The 22,032-nt window shown below is 38.0% G+C and overlaps 1 long non-coding RNA gene across 1 annotated transcript in view; it reads right to left on the bottom strand.

Annotated features, from left to right (window-relative positions):
• The window catches only part of LOC144338692 (uncharacterized), a 34,676-nt gene that overhangs the window by 4,687 nt on the left and 7,957 nt on the right, over positions 1–22,032 (bottom strand). The window contains exon 2 of the long non-coding RNA XR_013412984.1: positions 12,823–13,442. This is a non-coding gene — a long non-coding RNA (uncharacterized LOC144338692). The remainder of the gene's footprint in view (positions 1–12,822; positions 13,443–22,032) is intronic.

Here is a 22,032-nt window from a genome sequence, read left to right as displayed (position 1 = left end):
CTCAGTGCTTTAAAGAACCCTCATAAAATTTCTCCATTACTTGATCACTATGCACCAGCCACATTGAACTTCTAGCTATTCCTCCAACAGTCTAAGCTCCTTCACTTCAGGGCCTTGCACTTGTTGGCTTCTCTGACATGCTTTTCTTCCATATTATCACATGTCTAACCCTTTTCCATTATCCTAGGAACCAGCCTAAAGACGACCTAATATAAAAACTTCCCTATGCAACCCAATCAAAACGATCTTCATTCCATATACATTCTAGTCTCTCACCCTTCATTATCCTGTTTTATTTTCATTATAATAGTGACCATAAGCTGAAATTATCTTGGCTATGCATTTGTTGACTAGATTCTTTTAAGTCTTTCACCACTAGAATACAAGCTCCATGAGTGTAAGGTCTTTTTTTTGTCTTGTCAACCACTGTATACCCACCTAATATGTTCACAATCAATATATGAGGAATGATGAACTTTGGAGACTAGAGATTCTCCAGACTGGAGTGATACTGAAGGGGGGAGGGATGGTCATCCATCACAGATCACATATAAAGAAAAGATGATTTATTTAAGTAACTGAGGGGAGAAAATTTTTTTTTCTTTTTTTTTTAATTTTATTTATTATTATTATACTTTAAGCTGTAGGGTACATGTGCATAACGTGCAGGTTTGTTACATATGTATACTTGTGCCATGTTGGTGTGCTGCACCCATCAACTCGTCATTTACATCAGGTATAACTCCCAATGCAATCCCTCCCCCCTCCCCCCTCCCCATGATAGGCCCCAGTGTGTGATGTTCCCCTTCCTGAGTCCAGGTGATCTCATTGTTCAGTTCCCACCTATGAGTGAGAACATGCGGTGTTTGGTTTTCTGTTCTTGTGATAGTTTGCTGAGAATGATGGTTTCCAGCTGCATCCATGTCCCTACAAAGGACACAAACTCATCCTTTTTGATGGCTGCATAGTATTCCATGGTGTATATGTGCCACATTTTCTTAATCCAATCTGTCACTGATGGACATTTGGGTTGATTCCAAGTCTTTGCTATTGTGAATAGTGCTGCAATAAACATATGTGTGCATGTGTCTTTATAGCAGCATAATTTATAATCCTTTGGGTATATGCCCAGTAATGGGATGGCTGGGTCATATGGTACATCTAGTTCTAGATCCTTGAGGAATCGCCATACTGTTTTCCATAATGGTTGAACTACTTTACAATCCCACCAACAGTGTAAAAGTGTTCCTATTTCTCCACATCCTCTCCAGCACCTGTTGTTTCCTGACTTTTAAATCATTGCCATTCTAACTGGTGTGAGATGGTATCTCATTGTGGTTTTGATTTGCATTTCTCTGATGGCCAGTGATGATGAGCATTTTTTCATGTGTCTGTTGGCTGTATGAATGTCTTCTTTTGAGAAATGTCTGTTCATATCCTTTGCCCACTTTTTGATGGGGTTGTTTGTTTTTTTTCTTGTAAATTTGTTTGAGTTCTTTGTAGGTTCTGGATATTAGCCCTTTGTCAGATGAGTAGATTGCAAAAATTTTCTCCCATTCTGTAGGTTGCCTGTTCACTCTGATGGTAGTTTCTTTTGCTGTGCAGAAGCTCTTTAGTTTAATGAGATCCCATTTGTCAATTTTGGCTTTTGCTGCTGTTGCTTTTGGTGTTTTAGACATGAAGTCTTTGCCCATGCCTATGTCCTGAATGGTACTACCTAGGTTTTCCTCTAGGATTTTTATGGTATTAGGTCTAACATTTAAGTCTCTAATCCATCTTGAATTAATTTTCGTATAAGGAGTAAGGAAAGGATCCAGTTTCAGCTTTCTACTTATGGCTAGCCAATTTTCCCAGCACCATTTATTAAATAGGGAATCCTTTCCCCATTTCTTGTTTCTCTCAGGTTTGTCAAAGATCAGATGGCTGTAGATGTGTGGTATTATTTCTGAGGACTCTGTTCTGTACCATTGGTCTATATCTCTGTTTTGGTACCAGTACCATGCTGTTTTGGTTACTGTAGCCTTGTTTAAAAGGTTTAGTATTTCTTAGGTACCTATATTAATATGCCCATGATACTTTTAGAATCATTCTCTCTGGTAGATCATTTGAAAAATAATAAAGAATAAAATAATGAAAATCCATGTAGCTAATTCTCAAGTTTGTCAAGTTATAGCATGCTGCTATATTTGCTTAAGCTTTTAAACAAGTAAATGAAATATTACAAATATGCTTCATGCCAATGAATAACCCTCCAAGATCCCATTCCTCTCCATCCTAGAAGTAACTACTATCATGAATTTGATGGTTTTATTCCCATACATGTTTTTACACTTTTAGTATATATGTATAAATAGTATAACTGATACATTTTTAAGCCTTATATTTGGTGGTTTTATTCCAATCCATGTTTTTATACTTTTACTATATATGTATAAATAGTATAACTGATATATTTTAAGTCTTATAAAAGTTATCACATTATATGCATTCTGCAATTTGTCCTCCACTCTAATATGATGTTTCTGAGATTTATCCATGTGGCTCTAGTTCATTATTTAGCAGCTATGCATGCTATCAAAATTCCGTAATTATCTATTCTCCTATTGACTGGTATCTGGGTTGTTTCTGTTTTTTGATATCATGAATATTCTTGAAAGAAAGAATATTCTTGAAACAAAGTCTCATTGTTCACAAGTAAATAGTTCCTCTAGATGCTTCTCATACTTTAATGTGCATAAAAATCACTTGGTATCTTGTTAAAATTCAGATTCTGATTCTGTAGGTCTGGGGTGGGGCTTGAGATTACACATTTCTAACAAGCTCCCAGGCGATGTTACAGCTGGTCTATGGACCACATTTGGAGCAGGAAGGCCTTAAAGAGTCTATACCCAGGAGTGAAATTACTGGATCATAGATTATACAGGTCTTGTACTTTACTAGTAATGCTAAACTATTTTCAAAGTCCTTGTAACAATTAACATTGACACCAACAGTATGAGAATGTTCATAGTTCTCTATACATTCACCTTAGTATTAGTAATTAACAGTATTGCTAACATTTATTGAACACTTTTTATACACCATGATTGTGCTAGGTAAGTATTAGTAAGGTTAGTATTAGTATGAAACTAATTATTCTGTGCTCCACTCCAATCTTTTTTCATGGATGTACATATGGCTCTCCTTCAACTATAAAGTTATTTGGCCACTAGAAGAGTTGGATTTAACCCTAACTCCAACAAAGCCAACTTACCGTGGTCTCTTACCCTATTTTCCATGCTTTTCTCAGGAATATCCCAGTAACTCCCAGTAGCCTAGCCATTCCCCACCAATGGGGAGAACTGAACAGGCAGCTGAGTCACACAATGAGTGTGGTGAGGAGGATTTCGATCAATTTTCAAATGATACTTTTCTTAACGGCATCATCCCTTGCTCGAATAACATTGTGATTTCTGAGGGAAGAATTGGTTGAAGATATTGGCTAGAAGCTTACTGACTAATATTTTCAAATAGAGGAGGTAGACATTAGGGACAGATGCTGACTAAATGGAGAACAACTAAATACCACCATGTCCAGAAAGGAAGAAAGGTGAATGCTACTATTCAATGGAATAACTTTCACTGATTCAAAGTCTGGTGCTACTTACACCAGCATTCAAAGAGATGGCTGAAAGAGGGGCAGGTCTTCTCAGCACTTGAACATTCTGCTTCTGACAACTGTATCTTTGCTTATGTTTGATGGAATGCTGTAAATCTTTGAGATCTTTAACTTGTTCTATCCATGCCCCAGTTGCCTGATTCTTTTATTATTGATAAGTCTTCGGCTGTCCTATATCCAGCCTCATTATAGGTGCTAAGAGGAGGAGACAGAAAATCTTAATTAAACTCCATTAAAAACATTTATTGAGCACCTTTTATATACCATGACTCTGACAGGTAACAGAAATACAGTGGTTAGAATAGATTCTGATCTCAAAAGAATTTACAGACTAAAGGTAAATGTAGATGATCTAAACCATTCAGCTAAACAGAATGCTAAATAACTTTACAAAAAAACTGTATATGATTTCTAAGTGGATGGATTAAGTAGTACTATATTCCCTCAATTCTAGGATACACATTGTTTGTTGTTTTTTACTTTTTCACAACTCTGAAATCAACATTTATCTTATAATTGATGTAAACTTATAAAAGCTATGACCAACCCATGCTGCAATTTAGAATTCAAAGCATCTTCAGATTAAGGCAATATGGTAAATGTCACTAAAGTTCTCCATGGGTAGAAATAATGTAATATAATTTGAAATGCAACCTTAAAAACAGGTTATACTTGGTGAGTAGAAAGGAGAATATAGTCCCTGGTTGGAAGATGCACACAGTCAAGTCACAGCTGACAACTGTTTCTTCTTTTCTCCCTAAGACAGAGAAAATTGTGGGAAAGCATAATTCTGCACATGCATGCACACAGTCATTAGTGAAGACAGAAAACTGTACTGTATAAAAATGATTGCTGAGTAATTTTAAATTCTCAACAGAAATTCTAGTAAATGCCAAAATTTCTGCAAGAAATGCCTCAAAATCGAAATATTTTCTAAAAATTTTAAAGGTCAATGGATAATGATGGTGATATTACATCCTCTTAAACTGGCTGTTTAATAACTGATCATTTTAAATAATATAACAGGAATATTCTCTTTGTTTGCCATTATCTGTTTTGGGCCATAAAAAGCAAAGCTTTATTTCAGCAACACAAGCTTTTATAACATTGCCAACCACTTATGTAAGTAGATCTGATAAAGCACCTTAAAGCAGAAATTGTTTGTTCTGAGAAGACTAGAACATCTTGGTTGAGTATAAAGGGTAGAAATGGACTGTCTGTTTTAAATGGTGATCGGACAACCATATAGTCATATGGGAAAGGATAAAATTAAACCTCTTCCTTATGCTATATGCACAAATAAATTATAGATATATTAAAGCATGAAAAGCAAAATGGTAAATATGTTGAAGAAAACACAAGAAAACTCTGATAAAACAAATCAGAGCAAGGAAAGCTATCTTAAATAAGACGTAAAAATGTACAAAGCATAAGAAAAAGACATCCATTGGAGTACCTCAATAGTTAAAACATTTAAACATTAAAATAACATAAACAGAATTTAAAAAGAGTGTGCTATTAACATAAAAGATGGGAGTATTCCCCTTCTCCCAAGTGTAGGGTGCACTTAGTGACTTCAATGAAAAGGGAAAGTGTTTCCTGAAATACAGCATACACCACAAAGATACTCCTCGAGAAGAGCAGCCTCAAGACACATAATTATCAAATTCACCAAGATTGAAATGAAGAAAAAAATGTTAAGAGCAGCCAGAGATAATGGTCAGGTTACCCACAAAGGGAAGCCCATCAGACTAACAGAGGATCTCTCAGCAGAAACTCTACAAGCCAGATTGAGAGTGGGGGCCAATATTCAACACTCTTAAAGAAAATAATTATCAACCCAGAATTTCATATCCAGCCAAACTAAGCTTCATATGTGAAGGAGAAATAAAATCCTTTACAGACAAGCAAATGCTGAGAGATTTTGTCACCACCAGGCCTGCATTACAAGAGCTCTGAAGGAAGCACTAACTATGGAAAGGAAAAACCAGTACCAGCCACTGCAAAAACATACCAAATTGTAAAGGCCATTGACACTATGGAGAAACTGCATCAACTAACAGGCAAAATAACCAGCTACCATCATAATGACAGAATCAAATTTACACATAACAATATTAAATTTAAATGTAAGTTGACTAAACGTCCCAATTAAAAGACACAGACTGGCAAAATGGATTAAGAGTCAAGACCCAACAGTGTGTTGTATTCAGGAGAACCATCTCACATGCAAAGACACACACAGGCTCAAAATAAATGGATGGAGAAATATTTACCAAACAAATGGAAAGAAAAAAAAAGCAGGGGATGCAATCCTAGTCTCTGATAAAACAGACCTTAAACCAACAAAGATCAAAAAAGACAAAGAAGGGCATTACATAATGGTAAAGGTATCAATGCAACAAGAAGAGCTAACTATACTACATACACATGTACCCAATACAGGAGCACCCAGATCCATAAAGCAAGTTCTCAGAGACTTACAAAGAGACTTAGACTCCCACACAATAATAGTGGGAGACTTTAACACCTCACTGTCAATATTAGACAGATCAACAAGACAGAAAATTAACAAGGATATTCAGGACTTGAACTCAGCTGTGGAAAAAACGGACCTAATAGACATCTACAGAACTCTCTACTCCAAATCAACAGAATACACATTCTTCTCAGCACCACATTGCACTTATTCTAAAATTGACCACATAATTGGAAGTAAAACACTCCTCAGCAAATGCAAAAGAACAGAAATCATAACAGTCTCTCAGACCACAGTGCTATCAAATTAGAACTCAGAATTAAGACTCACTCAAAACTGCAAAACTACATGGAAACTGAACAATCTGCTCTGGGTAAATAACAAAATTAAGTCAAAAATAAATAAATTCTTTGAAACCAATACGAACAAAGTCACAATGTACCAGAATCTCTGGAACACAGCTATAGCAGTGTTTAGACAGAAATCTATAGCACTAAATGCCCACAGGAGAAAGCAGGAAAGATCTAACATCGACACCCTAACATCACAATTAAAACAATGAGAGAACCAAGAGCAAACAAATACAAAAGTAGGAAGAATACAAGAAATAACTAAGGTCAGAGCAGAACTGAAAGAGATAGAGATACGAAAAACCCTTCAAAAAATCAATGAATTCAAGAGCTGGCTTTTTGGAAAAGATTAACAAAATAGACCACTAGGTAGACTAATAAAGAAGAAAAGAGAGAAGAATCAAATAGACAAAATGAAAAAAGATAAAGGGGATATCACCACTGATCCCACGGAAATACAAACTACCATCAGAGAATACTACAAACAACTCTATGAAAATAAACTAAAAAATCAAGAAGAAATGGATAAATTCCTGGACACACACACCCTGCCAAGACTAAACAAGGAAGAAGTCGAATTCCTGAACAGACCAACAACAAATTGGTCTATTGAGGCAGTAATTAATAACCTACCAACCAAAAAAAAAAAAAAAAAGTCCAGGACCAGATGGATTCACAGCCAAATTCTATCTCAGGTACAGAAAAAAGCTGGTATTCCATTCCTTCTGAACCTATTCCAAGCAATAGAAAAAGAGGGAATCCTCCCTAGCTCATTATATGAGGCCAGCATCATCCTGATACCAAAACCTGGCAGAGACACAATGAAAAAAGGAAATTTCAGGCCAATACGCCTGATGAACATCGATGCAAAAATCCTCAATAAAATACTGGCAAATCAAATCCAGCAGCACATCAAAAAGCTTATCCACCACAATCAAGTTGGGTTCATCCCTGGGATGCAAGGCTGGTTCAACATATGCAAATCAATAAGTATAATCCATCACATAAACAGAACCAATGACAAAAACCACAAGATTACCTCGATAGATGCAGAAAAGACCTTCAATAAAATTCAACAGCCCTTCATGCTAAAAAACTAAATTAGATATTGATGGAACATATCTCAAAATAATACGAGCTATTTATGACAAACCCACAGCCAATATCTCACCGAATGGGCAAAGGCTGAAAGCATTCCCTTTGAAAACCGGCACAAGAGAAGGATGTGCTCTCTCACCACTCCTATTCAATATAGTATTGGAAGTTGTGGCCGGGCCAATCAGGCAAGAGAAAGAAATAAAGGTATTCAGATAGGAAGAGAGAAAGCCAAATTGTCCATGTTTGCTGATGGCATGACTGTATATTTAGAAAACCCCATCGTCTCAGCCAAAGAACTCCTTAAGCTGATAAGCAACTTCAGCAAAGTCTCAGGATACAAAATCAATGTGCAAAAATCACACGCATTCGTATACACCAATAACAGACAAACAGAGAGCCAAATCATGAGTGAACTCCCATTCACAATTGCTACAAAGATAATAAAGTATCTAGGAATCCAACTTACAAGGGATATGAAGGACCTCTTCAAGGAGAATTACAAACCACTGCTCAACAAAATAAAAGAGGACACAAATCCATGGAAGAACATTACATTCTCATGGATAGGAAGAATCAATATCGTGAAAATGGCCACACTGCCCAAGGTAATTTATAGATTCAATGCCATCAGCATCAAGCTAGCAATAACTTTCTTCATAGAAATAGAAAAAAACTCTTTAAATTTCATATGGAACCAAAAAGAGCCCATATAGTCAACACAATCCTAAGCAAAAAAAAAAAAAAAAAAAAAAAAAAAAAAAAAAAAAAAGCTGGAGGCATCACGCTACCTGACTTCAAACTATACTACAAGGCTACAGTAACCAAAACACCATGGCACTGGCACCAAAACAGATATATAGACCAATGGAACAGACACAGAGGCCTCAGAAATAACAACACACATCTACAACCATCTGATCTTTGACAAACCTGACAAAAACAAGCAATAGGGATAGGATTCCCTATTTAATAAATGGTGCTGGGAAAACTAGCTAGCCATATGCAGAAAACTGAAACTGGACTCTTTCCTTACACCCTATACAAAAATTAACTCAAGATGGATTAAAGACTTAAATGTAAGACCTAAACCCATAAAAACCCTAGAAGAAATCCTAGGCAAGACCATTCAGGACATAGGCATGGGCAAAGACTTCATGACTAAAACACCAAAGGCAATGGCAACAAAAGCCAAAACTGACAAATGGGATCTAATTCAATGAAAGAGCTTCTGCACAGCAAAAGAAACTATCAGGAGAGTGAACAGGCAACCTACAGAATGGGAGAAAATTTTTGCCATCTCTCCATCTGACAAATGGCAAATATCCAGAATCTACACAGAATGTAAACCAATTTACAAGAAAAACACAAACAAACAACCCCATGAAAAAGTGGACGAACGATATGAACACATATACACCATGGAATGGAATACTATGCAGACATAAAAAAGGATGAGTTCATGTTCTTTGCAGGGACATGGGTGAAACTGGAAACCATCTTTCTCAGGAAACTAATACAGGAACAGAAAACCAAAAACCAAATACCACATGTTCTCACTCATAAGTGGGAGTTTAACAATGAGAACACATGGACACAGGGAGGGGACCATCACACACCTGGGCCTATCAGGGGGTAGAGGGCTAGGGGAGGGATAGCATTAGGAGAAATACCTAAAGTAGGTGATGGGTTGATGGGTGCAGCAAACCACTATGGCACATGTATACCTATGTCACAAACCTGCACGTTCTGCACATGTATCCCAGAACTTAAGGTATAATTAAAAGAAAAAAAAAAGAAAAGGGAAAGTGGAGAAACTCAGCAGACAATCTAGACAATCTTAACCAAATGGTCAAGGTTAACATCTCCAGTAATAAGTCATGTAAATATCATGTACCTCCTAATATGACATGATGAGAAGGACACCTCACCTCTGTGGTATTCTCACCCAAAATCCATAATGTCAGTCTAATTATAATTAGACTCAGTCAATTTACATTCTTCAAAATATTAGAACACTAACATTAAAAAATGTCAAGGTCATAAAAGATCGCAAAACTGTCACAGAGCAGAGGAGACTAAGGAGACATGAAGACTCAATACAATCTGTATTCTAGGGATTCCAAAAGAGTAAAAGAGGTATTAATGGAAATATTGAGAAAACTCAAATAAAATATGTAGTTTAGTTAGCAGTATTGTATCATATCAATGTTCACTGTTTAGTTTTGACAAATGTATCATAGTTAGGAAAACTGGGTAAAAGATATATATAGAAACTCTCTGTTGTATCCTTTGCAACTTTTCTTAGTATAGACAATCCACAGGCTGGGGAAAATATTTACAACACACATAATCAGAAAATAGTACACAAAATACATTAAAAATTCCAAATCAGTAAGAGAAAAACCAAAAATAACTAAAAAATGCAAATGAATGAACAGAGCTTTCAAAGAAAATAATCTGAATGATCAATCAACCTTCGAAATGATCCACAATCTTTTAGAAAGGAAATAGGAATTAAAGCTATACATTACCATTTTATACTCCCTAGACTGGAAAATTAGTAAGTCTGACATCTGATAATTCCAAATAACGATACAGGGAAACAGGAACTACATAGTTAATGGCTGAGGTGAGGAAGGGGGGTTGAACTCCAAACTGTAACATCTACACTAAAGAGCCAAGCCTGGTAAAGTTGAAAATGTGTATACACCATGTCTCAAGTCTGCTTCTAGATCTCTGCCCTAGAAAAACTCTCATATATGTGCAGAAGGAGAAAGAAACACATACAAGACACTCATCGCAGCACTATGCATGATTAAAGAGAAAGAGAGGACAGAGAGATTTGGATTTTTCATTGTCACAACGGAGGAGTTGCTACTGGTATATAGTGGGTAGAGGCCAGGGATACTGCTACACATCTTACAATGGACAAGATAGCCCTCCAGAGGAAAAAATTATCTTGCTTAAAACATCAATAATGCCAAAACTGAGAAATCTACAGTTATGACAAGAGTATAGGTATAATTGTTTTCTAACCCAAGAAAATATTTCCACTGGATTCTAAAATCTCTTCCTGATCACTTTTATATTCAAGGAGTGTTGGTTAGACTCCATAATTTGTACTTTCATCCTATTTGTCCTACTGTCTGCTTTGTACTTCAGTTTATTCATAATTTTGCATTGGCACTTCTACAGACCTCCTTTCTCTGTAGGAAATTTTATTCCACGTTCCACAACTCACTTTTTTCTTAGGTTTGTCTATCAGTATGTCTGAGCATGTGATCTTGCTTTGGAAGCTTCAAGTGAACTATAATGCAAATTTGATTAATTAAATATCTAGTCTCTTTGGCCCTTGAGTTACCAAAAAAAAAAAAAAAAAAAAAAAAAAAAAATTGGGCTGCTTAATTATAAAGTACACTCCATGTTCCTAAAATTGCAAAAATGCTGTATTTATTCAGTCAAGTTTTAGTAGTCTTCCTGACTACACTAACAGCAGGCTAAGGATATTTTTTAAAGGTATCATACGGTATATTTTAGTTTAAAACCCTAGGGCCTGATCCCAACTGTTAGCCCCCATATGTAAAGTAAATTATCATATTCCCAACAAATAAGAAAGTAAATATATAAGAGAATGAATGGCAAGTGGGAAATTGAGTGTGTAAGTAAATACACAGACTAGTGTAATCAGGAAGTCTACTAAAAATTGACTCTGAATAAATAAAGCATTTTTGCAATTTTAGAAACATGGAGAGTACTTTATAATTAAGCAGCCCAATTCGTATCTGTAAATACACAGATAGACAGCATGGAAAGACAGGGAGATATATGGAAAGACAGGGAGATGTCATAGATTTACAAAGACAATCTTGGTTCAGCTCCCTAGTGCCTACTGCTTTTTTCCTCTAAAGTTTCCTCAGACTCATAGGATTTGAATAGGGGGCATCCTGAAGGGCATCAGTGTCACAAGTTTGCAAAATACTTTTTACAGCCTATCCTTATCTCTAACTACTCAGGCAGCAGAATCTGTGCTTCATCCAAACTTGTCTACTCAGAGGTTACACATCATGACCACAAATATTAACAACTTTCTACTAAGTGTCAGACCATGTACCAGGCACCAAGAATATGATGCTAAAATAACTAAAGGAGTATAATTGGATTGTTTATAACACAAAGGATAATGCTTGATAGGATGAATACCCTATTTTCCATGATGTGAGTATTATGTATTACATGTCTGTACCAAAATATCTCATGTACCCCATAAATATATACACATACTATGTACCCACAAGAATTTTAAAATGTTTTTAAAAGGCAGACATATTTCCTGTCTTCATGGAACTTATAGTCTAGCAGGCTGACTTTAGACCATCCCTCGTCCCCACAAAATTTGCCAATCTCTCCTTTCTGCCCTTGATAAAATTTCATCTTCAAAAATGTAGTTCAAGCTTTTCCACCTCCTTGAGGTCTTTTCCAACCATCTTGTCCACTATAATTGGTCTTAAATCTGGATTCCTGGAGCACCAGGTATCTTCCCTTCGTGTTGGGCATTCTTCACTGCCTTGTATACCTATTTCTTTATGGGCCTCACCCACCCAATTGAACCATAAATATGTTTACAGCACAGATCAAGCCATACTCATTCCTTACCCTAGTGCTTGGCATGGTGCCTGGCATGTAGTAAATGCAACAGATGGTATTGTTGCTGCTGCTCCTAGTTAAGACAGTATAATATGTAGTGTGTGTGCATGTGTGTGTGTGTGCACTCATGTGTAGTGACAGATAGAAATCCATGGCCTTTCATACATTTGCACCCTGACATGTATTGCCCCCTTACCCTTTTGTCTGGTTAATACATAGGCTTCTTTCAAAAACAAGTGAAATGTTACCTACTTTCCGAACTAAACTGTTAGCTCCTTGACAGCAGGGGCCATAGTTTATTTACGGTAGAACCCTTGGAGTACAAAAGTTGCTAAATGAAATGAAACCACCAGGCCGGGTGCAGTGGCTCACGCCTGTAATCCCAACACTTTGGGAGGCCGAAGCAAGCAGATCACCTGAGGTCAGCAGTTCGAGACCAGCCTGGCCAACATGGGGAAACCCCGTCTATACTAAAAATACAATTAGCCGGGCGTGGTGGCAGGTGCCTGTAATTCCAGCTACTAGTGAGGCTGAGGCAGGAGAATCAACTGAACCTGGGAGGCTGAGGTTGCAGTGAGCCGAGATGGCGCCACTGAGCTCCAGCCTGGGAGACAGAGCGAGACTCCCTCACAAAAAAAGGAAAAAAGAAAAAAAAAAAAAAAACACGAAACCACCAATCCTCCACATAAATGACAGGAGAGACTTCAGTCAGTTTGTTCCACTGACACTGATTGCTGACACTGATTTTCACATGTGCTTTCACCTGATTCTTCCTGTTTGTGTTACAAAATCCCCAGGCATTTGAGTATCAAATGAAGTAAAATATGAAAGTATCTGGCATTAAGTAGATGCTCCATAAAAGCCCTCTTCCTCTATGTTCATTCATTGCATGAACAAATATTGACTGCCTAACATGTAACACGCCCTATTTTATGCTCTGGGAAAAAAATGCATCAAACAATAACAAACAAAAATCCAAGCCTTCATGAACCTTACATTAAGGGGAAATAGGCAATAAACAAAATAAATACATAATGGTCAGACAGTATCACATTTAAGAATAAAAATGAAGCAGGCAATAAAAATTAATTAAGAATGTCAGGGCACGGTGGCTCACGCCTGTAATCTCACCACTTTGGAAGGCCGAGGCGGGCGGGTCACGAGGTCAGAAGATCGAGACCATCCTGGCTAACACGGTGAAACACCGTCTCTACTAAAAAGAAGAAAAAAAAAATTAGCTGAGCGTGGTGGTGGGCACCTGTAGTCCCAGCTACTCGGGAGGCTGAGGCAGGAGAATGGCGTGAACCTGGGAGGCGGAGCTTGCAGTGAGCTGAGATCGTGCCACTGCACTCCAGCCTGGGTGACAGAGTGAGACTCCTCTCAAAAAAAAAAAAAAAAAAAAAAAAAAAAAAGAATGTTAGGGGTGGGTGGGGCTGAATTATTGTGTATAGAATAGTCAAGGAAGGCTTCTCTGAAGAGACAATATTTAAATAGAAATCTGAATGAAGACAGGGAGTCAGCCATGAAAATATCTGGGGTAAAGGGAAGAGTGTTAAGAGTAAAAGTGAATACAAAAGTCTTGTGGCAGGCATATGCTTAGCATGATTAAGGAACATCAAGAAGGGCTTTTATAGATCAGACCATAAGTATTTCCTGAATCCAAACCCATTTACACACTATACATGAATGTTCTATGATGTACAGATATGTATCTATATACATACACACACACACATATACACACACACACATATACACACATACACACACATATATATTTGTGGATATCTAAGTGTTACGGGTTAAATTGTGCCCTACCAAAAGATATGTTGAAGTATTAACCTTCGGTACCTGTGAATGAGGTTTATGAGAATTTTATACCGACAGAAACACTGCCAGTCTGGGCTGAAAAAGACAGAGATGAGGAAAATGCGGGAAGAATAATTTCCTGTTTTCTTTAGTTAGTTTTTTTTTTTTTTTTTTTTTTTTAATTTCCAACATTTATTTTAAGTTCAGAGGTACATGTGCAGGACACGCAGGTTTCTTACATAGGTAAATGTGTGCCATGGTGGCTTGCTGCACAGACCATCCCATCACCTACGTATTAAGCCCAGGATCCATTAGATATTCTTCCTGATGATCTCTCTCCTCCCACCCCTCACCTTCTGACATGCCCTAGTGTGTGTTATTCCCTACCCCCACCCATGTGTCCAGGTGTTCTCATCATTCAGCTCCCACTTACAAGTGAGAACATGTGGTATTTGATTTTCTTTTTTTGTGTTAATTTGCTGAGGATAATGGCTTCCAACTCCATCCATGTCCCTGCAAAGGACGTGATCTTATTCCTTTTTACAGCTGCATATTATTCCATGGTGTATCTGTACCACATTTTCTTTATTCAGTCTATCATTGATGGGCATTTAGGTTGATTCCATGTCTTTGCTATTGTGAATAGTGCTGCAATGAACATATGCATACATATATCTTTATAAAATAATGATTTCTATTTCTCTGGGTACATACCCAGTAATGGGATTGCTGAATCAAATAGTATTTCTGCCTCTACGTCTTTGAGGAATGGCCACACTGTCTTCCACAATGGTTGGACTAATTTACACTCCCACCAACAGTGCAAAAGAATTTCATTTTCTCCAAAATCTCACCAGCATCTGTTGTTTCTGGACTTTTTAATAATAGGCATCCTAACTGGTGTGAGATGGTATCTCATTGTGGTTTCGATTTCCATTTCTCTAATGATCAGTGATATTGAGCTTTTTTTCATATGTTTGTTGGCCACATGTATACCGTCTTTTGAGAAGTGTCTGTTCATGGCCTTTGCCCATTTTTAATGGGATTTTTTCTTTACTTTTGTTTTGTTTCAATTTTATTTTATTTTAACTTCTAGGATATGTGTGCAGGATGTGCAGGTTTGTTACACAGGTAAAAGTGTTCCATGGTGTTTTGCTGCACCCATCAACCCATCACATAGGTATGAAGCCCCACATGCATTAGCTTTTTATCTTGATGCTCTCCCTTCTTCTGCTGCCCCCCTGACAGGCCCCAGTGTGTGTTGTTCCCCTCCCTGTGTCCATGCATTTTCATTGTTCACCTCCCATTATAAGTGAGAACAGGCAGTGTTTGGTTTTCTGTTCCTGTGTTAGAGGATAATGGCTTCCAGCTTCATCCATGTCCTACAAAGGACAAGATCTCATTCCTTTTTATGGTTGCATAGTATTCCATGGTGTAATGTAGCACATTTCTTTATCCAGTCTATCACTGATGGACATTTGGGTTGATTCCATGTCTTTGCTCTTGTGAATAGTGCTGCAATGAACATACGTGTGCATGTATCTTTACAATACAACGATTTATATTTCTTTGGATATATACCCAGTAATGGGATTGCTGTGTCAAATGGTATTTCTGCTGCTAGGTCTTTGAGGAATTGCCACACTGTATTCCACAATGGTTGAACTAATTTACATTCTCACCAACAGTGTTAAAGCGTTCCTATTTCTCCACAGCTTCGCCAGCATCTGTTGTTTCTTGACTTTTTAATAATCATCATTCTGACTGGCATGAGATGTTATCTCATTGTGATTTTGATTTGTATTTCTCCAATGATCAATGATGTTGAGTTTGTTTTTGATATGTATGTTGGCCATATAAATGTCTTCTTTTGAGAAGTGTCTGTTCATGTCCTTTGCCCACTTTATAATGGGGTTGTTTTGTTCTTGTAAATTTGTTTAAGTTCCTTATAGATTCTGGATGTTAGAACCTTGTCTGAAGGATAGATTGCAAAATTTTTCTCCTATTCTATAGGGTGTCTCTTCACTCTGATGAGAGTTTCTTTTGCTGTGCAGAAGCTCTTTAGTTTAATTAGATCCCGTTTGTCAATTTTTGCTTTTGTAGCAATTGCTTTTGATGATTTTGTCATGAAATCTTTGCCCGTGCCTATGTCCTGAACGGTATTGCCTAGATTTTCTTCTAGAGTTTTTATAATTTTGGGTTTTAGAACAAAGCTGGAGGCATCATGCTACCTGACTACAAAGTATACTACAGCTGACAGTAACCAAAACAGCATGGTACTCGTACAAAAACAGACACATAGATCAATGGAACATAATAGAGATCTCAGAAATAAGGTCACACATCTACAACCATCTTATCTTCCACAAACCTGACAAAAACAAGCATCTGGGAAAGGATTTCCTATTAAATAAACGATGCTGGGAAAACAGGCTAGCCATATGCAGAAAATTAAAACTGGACCTCTTCCTTACACCTTATACAAAAATTGACTCAAGATGAATTAATGGGATTTTTTTCTTATAAATGTAAGTTCCTCGTATATGCTGAATATTAGACATTTGTCAGATGCATAGTTTGAAAGTATTTTCTCCAATTCTGTAGGTTGTCTGTTCATTCAGATGATAGTTTCTTTTGCTGTGCAGAAGCTCTTTAATTAAATCCCATTTCTCAATTTTTGCTTTTATTGCAATTGCTTTTGGCGGCTTCATCATGAAAGTGTTGCCTGTGTCTATGTTCTGAATGGTATTGCCTTGATTCTCTTCTACTAGAAATTGTATAGTTTTGGGTTTTACTTTTAAGTTTAGATGTCTAGCAAGGCCGAGTAAGTTTTCTTTGATTATTCCCTCAAATATATTTTTCAAACTTGTATATTTCTCTTCATCATCAGGAACACCAATTATTCTTAGGTTTGGACATTTAACATAGCCCCAAACTTCTTGGAGGCTTTGTTCATTTTTTAAAATTCTTTTTTCTTTGTCTTTGATGGATTAGGTTAATTCAAAAGTCTTATCTTCAAGCTCTGAAGTTCTTTCTTCTGCTTGATTTTATTGCTGAGATTTTCCAGTGCATTTTGCATTTCTCTAAGTGTGTCCTTGATTTCCAGAAGTTGTGATTGTTTTTTATTTATGCTATGTATTTCACTGAAGAATTTTCCTTTCCTATCCTGTACCATGTTTTTGATTTATTTAAGTTGGACTTCACCTTTTTCTATTGCCTCCTTGATTAGCTTAATAACAGACATTCTGAATTCTTTTTCTGGCAGTTCAAAGATTTTGTCACAGTTTAGATCCACTGCTGGTGAGCTGGCAGAATATTTTGGGTGTGTTAAAGAACCTTGTTTTGTCATATTACCAGAATTGTTTTTTTGTATCCTTCTCATTTGGATAGACTATGTCAGAGGGAAGACCTGGAATTCAAGGGCTGCTGATCAGATTATTTTGTCCCACGGGGTGCTCCCTTGATGTGGTGTTCTCACCCTTCCCCTAGGAATGGGGTTTCCTACAGTACAGAAGAACTGTAGTAATTGTTTTTGCTCTTCTGGGTCTAGCCACCTGGCGGAGCTACCATGCTCTGAGCTGGTACTGGGGAGTGTCTGCAAAGATTCCTGTGATATTATTCATCTTCAAGTCTTGTAACTGTGGATACCAGCACCTGCTCCGGTGGAGGTAGCAGGGAAGTGAAGTGGACTCAGTGCAGGTCCTTGGTTGTGTTTTTGTTTAGTGGGCTGGTTTTGTGTTGGTTGGCCTCTAGCCAGGAAGTGGTGCTTTCAAGAGTGCATCAGCTGCAGTCCTATAGGGAGGATGCAAACTTGCCCTAGAGACACCTGGTTAAGTATTCAGGTTTCTCAGGCAGCAGGCAGGGCCACAGAGCTCCCAAAATACTATGACCTTTGCCTTCAGCTAGCAGGTAGAGAAAGACCACTAGGTGGGGGCAGAGATAGGCATGTCTGAGCTCAGCCTCCCCTTGGGTCGGGCTTGCCGTGGCTGCTGTGGGGGCTGGGGTGTGGTTCCTTGTCCAATGGTGTTATATTCCCAGGGGGATTATGGCTGCTTCTGCTGAGTCATACAGGTTGCCAGGGAAATGGCAGAAAGCTGGCAGTCACCGGCCTCACCCAGCTCTCACACAGCCTGAAGTCCTAAAAGCGGGTTTCATTCCCACCGTGCCCCTGCCTCCCACAGCACTGAGTCTATTTCGAGACAGCCGGTGACTAGGGCTGAGAACTTGCCCCAGAACATGAACCTCCCTGTTGACAGAACAAGCAGGCTCACAGTTTTTCAGTGTCTCAGGAGTTTGCAGCGGTAATCCAGTTCCTTCAAAGGTTCTCTGGATTTTCTTGGCTTTCCTGGTATGTTCCTGTGGTAGTTCTTGGGAGCAAAAGTTCACCAGGTGAGTCTCCACATGCTGCTCTATCAGTCTGACCAGGAGCTGCAAGCTAGTCCTGCCTTCTATCCACCCTCTTAATCTGAAAACTCCATTGTATTTTGGGAGCAGCTAACTTTTTTCTAGGTTACACAGGTCCACAGAAGAGAGAAATTTTGCCCCAGGATGGACCACACCCTGAGTCTCATCCTTCCTTATACAGATGAAGTAGAAGATGAGTTTTGAGATCCTTTGAGTTGATTAAATTTAGGTGAGATTTTTAAGACTTGGAATTGATGCCAGATAGGTTAGAACTTTTGGAGATGTTGTGATAGGGTTAATGTGTTTTGCCCATGGGAAGGGCATAAATTTTGGAGGACCAAAGGACAGAATATTTTGGGTGGTAATGTGACCTTTAAAATGATATGTTTAAGTCCTAGGCATCAGTACTTGTGAATGTGACATTATTTGAAAATAAAGTCTTTGCAAATGTAATCAAGATGAAATCATTAAGGTGGCCGTAATTCAATATGACTGGTGTCCTTATAAAGAAGAGGAAAGTGACATGCGAAGACACACACACACACACACACACACACACACATAGCCATGTGAAGAGAGAGACAGAAATTATAGTTATACTGCCACAAGTCAAGGAATATCTGGACCTACCAGAAGCTGAAAGAGACCAGGAAGGATTCTTTCTAGAGGTTTTAGATGGAGCATGGCCTTGCCAATACTTTTATTTTTTATTTCAGATTTCTAGCCTCAAGAACTGTGAGAGAATAAATTTCTGCTGTTTTAAGCCACCCATTTTGTGGTGCATTTTCCAGCAGCAGAAAACAAATATGCCAAGTATTCATTTATGTGGAGATATATCTTTATGAGTTTGCATGTATCAGGATTGGATGGCAATTTCTGAATGAGCATGTATATCTCTGTCTGGGTACCTATATGCATGAGCTACATATAGTTGACCAGGAACGTGAAAAATGACGTATAATCTGCCAGGAAGTCTCAAGTTAGGTAGATAATTTCCCCAAATTCATTGATTCACTTATTCCCTCAACAAGTATTCACTGGGTTCCTTCTATGTTCTAGGCACTCGGGACAATCATGATTAAGATTTAGACTGCTGAATCTAGTGCTATGGGAACCCAGAGGTGGAAACAACTTCCTTTATCTACTTACTTTCTGTGGTTCCTGTTATTTCTCTAATCTTATTTCCATTCAAGGAAAGATAGTGAGAAGTTGAATTACTAAACAATACAAGAATACTTATAAAAGAGAATTGCGACATTTGAGTCTGTCCCCTTATGTGTTTAAAAGCAGTGTGATCTAGTACTTCAAGGCAAGGGTTCTGGTGTTAATTTTGGGTTGAAATTCCAGATGACAAATGCTAGCTGTGTGACTGAAAGCAAGTTATTTAGTTAACTTCTCTAATTCTATATTTCTTCATTTGTTAAAAGAAAAGGTGGGGGAGCAATATTTCACAGAATTGTACTGAAGATTCAACAAAATAATCTTTATACAGGGCCAACACAGTTCTGGGCACTCAGAAGCCAGCTGTCTTCTCCCCCTTGAATACTCAAGAAAAAGTTCTTTTGCTTGAGTACTTTTTCTACTATATGAATGTACTATTTCCTGCTAGCAGAAGAGTGAGCAGATGACAGGGTGTGAAATACAAATTTAAGATTCCCAAGGTCACTCTCTATTTAAACCCACACAGTTTATAAGGATGATATTTCCTGACTTTGAGTTAAACATGATAACTTTAACACACCATCATGACCATTTTAGTACATAGGTGTTGTCAAGAATTTAGAATGGTGTCTTGCACTTAGTAATTGCTCAATAAATGTTAATTATTATTGCTATCTGTGATAAATACTGCCTTCACCTGCCAACTAAAGAATTGGATGAAGGAGACAGGGGATCCAAAGTAAGAAACCCATATTCACTTTGTTCCAACTTGAACTGACTTTATCAAAGAGGAAAGGGAAAGAAAACAATGTTTGCCTAGGTTCCAAATGCTCCAAGTGAAATTACTCTTCCTAGGAAGTTGCTTCATTTTGGCTCTGGGTTCTTCCTACTTCACTTTGAAAAATGTAGACTCTCACTCTGGAAATAAGGAACTCTTAACTTGAGGAAGTCAGGACAATTCTATTCTATTTATAAAAAGCAAAGCAGATTCCAGAGGAGGCAGCATGACTTGAGCAGGGAGATTGGATTCCTTTGGAAGAAATCTATCCCAGGATCTTGAAAGTGGATAGTTTCGGCCACATCAGCTTACTCTGATATTTTGGAGGGTAGAAGAAGCTTCTCTCTCAACATGGTCTAAGGTTAGCAATCTCTGCAAGCCAACCTCTGACAACAGCTCTAAGGAAACTTTGCTGAGGGCAAAACTTCCAATATCAACTGCTACTTCAGTAAGGAGTGTCAGGAAGGGAACTTTACAGTCACTGAAAAAAAATCATTGATACAAGAAGTATCCAAAGCCTCAGCAGGGAAGCATAAACCTTGGAAAGCTCCTGGGAGTAAGGGGACCCACAAAGGGTAAACACAGTTAATCACTGTCACTATGTCTAGTTCTAAAGCCCAGGCATTACATTTATAAATGCAACTCTTGCTTGTTCTCTAGGCCTGGGCACATTGGTATCAGCTGCTCTCCCCATGACTTCCCTCTTTTCCATCCAGGCCTGTTACCCTTTTGAGAATGCATTCACCAGGCCTCATTCACTGGCCTTTAGATCATTATGATGATTAATAAGATAATTTTAAGCCACTGAAGGAAGCCTGTGGGCTTCAAAGTGCAAAAAGAAAATTGGAGAAGGCTATTATGGCAATTTTGGCCTCAAATTGCTTTATACAGTAATAGGAATAGATTCACCATAGGAAAGGACTAGGCTACTGGGAGCACAGTCAACCCCACATATTCTCAAAATAGCAGGACATAGCCTGGCAAGCATATCAAGTAGGCCAGGGCTACAGTGGCCTGCAAAACTTCCAAGAGAACACAAGAAGTTACTACAAAGTGGGTAGGGCCAAAATAATGTTTGGTACAGGGGACACATTTGGAGGTGTCTGCTCTGTACATAGTGACCACCTTATAACTCCTCTTTGATTAGCAAAGGTGTGCCAATAGCTTATATTACATGACCCTAGCTTCCTGACTAGAGCTGGTTTATCTAGGTATAAGTAGCTGGCTCAAGCCTGGTCAATCGGTGAGTGTCCACTTCCCTGTGATTTGCGAACTGGAACAAACAGAGCCAGTACCTTTTCATGTGACTGAACTGTAACTTATAAACTCGAGAGATGAGGGAGCTATCTCTTGCTCACTATGTAATATAATTTGCTAAGAGAGAAGAAATAAGCAGATATGCCAAGGGAAGCATATATAAGACATAGAAAGAAAATCACCTTAGGTTGCTGACAACTTCCCATTTCCAAAACCCAGTCCATTCCTAAGATCCAGTCACATTGCTCTTGTGTTTAAGCTAGCTTCAGCTGGTTTACACCCTTTGAAACCAAAGGATATTAATGAATAAATAACATGTATAAAGGGGAAGCTGCTGCTTCAGCTTGTGTTAAGTGTCACCATGAGGCAGTATAGGCCCAGTGATGCCACACAT

This window comes from Macaca mulatta, chromosome X (genome assembly GCF_049350105.2).
Source record: "Macaca mulatta isolate MMU2019108-1 chromosome X, T2T-MMU8v2.0, whole genome shotgun sequence".
Lineage (NCBI taxonomy): Eukaryota > Metazoa > Chordata > Mammalia > Primates > Cercopithecidae > Macaca > Macaca mulatta.
This window is presented reverse-complemented; position numbering and strand designations above follow the sequence as displayed.